Raw genomic sequence first — 1222 nt, 5'->3', positions numbered from 1 at the left:
CAGATAAGTATTGGCCTAGTAGTGGTAGGAATAGTTTAGTCTTCGTATTATATGCATGAATAGTAAATAACTGTGTAATAATAAATGTGTCTTGTTTGAACTTACTAACTGGTGTATTGAGTCATTGATCTGAACTTGAACTTGAACCTCGTGGCGGTATCATAAAGATACCTGCCGACTCTAGAGCAAAGGAATAAAACAGAGCCAATTGAGTGTAAAGCACACTCACCCAGAACGTGCAACACCCCAGTACAGGTATTGTTCCCGGCAGTGTCTGGTGTCCACTGTCTAGGGCCCCTGTTGTGCCTAGGGGTGTGTGAACAGGGTGGAGTCCCCTAGCACAACCCGCTCATTGGATGGCACCTTGAGAGAAGGCAGGATGGGGTAAGGTAAGGATGGGGCAGGCAATTATTTGAAAGGGTACTGGAAAGAAAAGTTAAATAATTGGGCCAAAGGGCCTGTTTTCATGCTGTAAACCTCTATGACTCTATTGGAGGATTGGTTTAGACATCTTCAAATCAAAATGTGCACAGGCTCAAATCAGCTGAATGTCCTCCTTCTGTGATATCTCATAAACGAATCTGTTCGACACAAACGGAGTTCAAACTCGCTGTTGGAACCTATCTTTTAAAAAATGTATTCTTTCATGCACTCACAAGACTAGCATTTGTTGCCTGTCCCTAATTGCCTTGAATAGAGCATCTTGTCAAGAGGGCAGTTAACATCCAACCCTATTACTATCGGTCTGGGCTCACATGTTGGCCACACCAGGTAAGGAGGGCAGATTGATGCAGACATGATGTGCTGTAAAGTTTCTTTTTGTGCTGTAACTTTTCTGTGATTTTATTTCCTTCCCTAAAGGACATTAGTGAATCAGATGGGGTTTCACAACATTTGATGGTAGTTTCATGGTCACCCTCACTGAGACTAGCTTTATATTCCAGATTTTATTAATTGAATTTAAATTCCACCAGCTGCCATGGTGGGATTTGAACCTATGTCCCAGGTACATGAGCCTGGATTATTAGTCCAGTGACAATATCACGACACCCAATCTGATGCACTGCCACCTGGATAACTGAGCCAATTGCCCCCCCCACCCCCCAAGAAGTTCAAGTTGCTATGACGACAACATGCACTTCTATATGCATGCTGTAGTTTGGATCTAGGAATTGTGATGTTGGACGCTCCAGTTTCTTTGTGTGACATGGCAGACCAGGAA

This window comes from Scyliorhinus canicula, chromosome 14, assembly GCF_902713615.1.
Source record: "Scyliorhinus canicula chromosome 14, sScyCan1.1, whole genome shotgun sequence".
Lineage (NCBI taxonomy): Eukaryota > Metazoa > Chordata > Chondrichthyes > Carcharhiniformes > Scyliorhinidae > Scyliorhinus > Scyliorhinus canicula.
Note: the sequence above shows the minus strand (reverse complement) of the source record.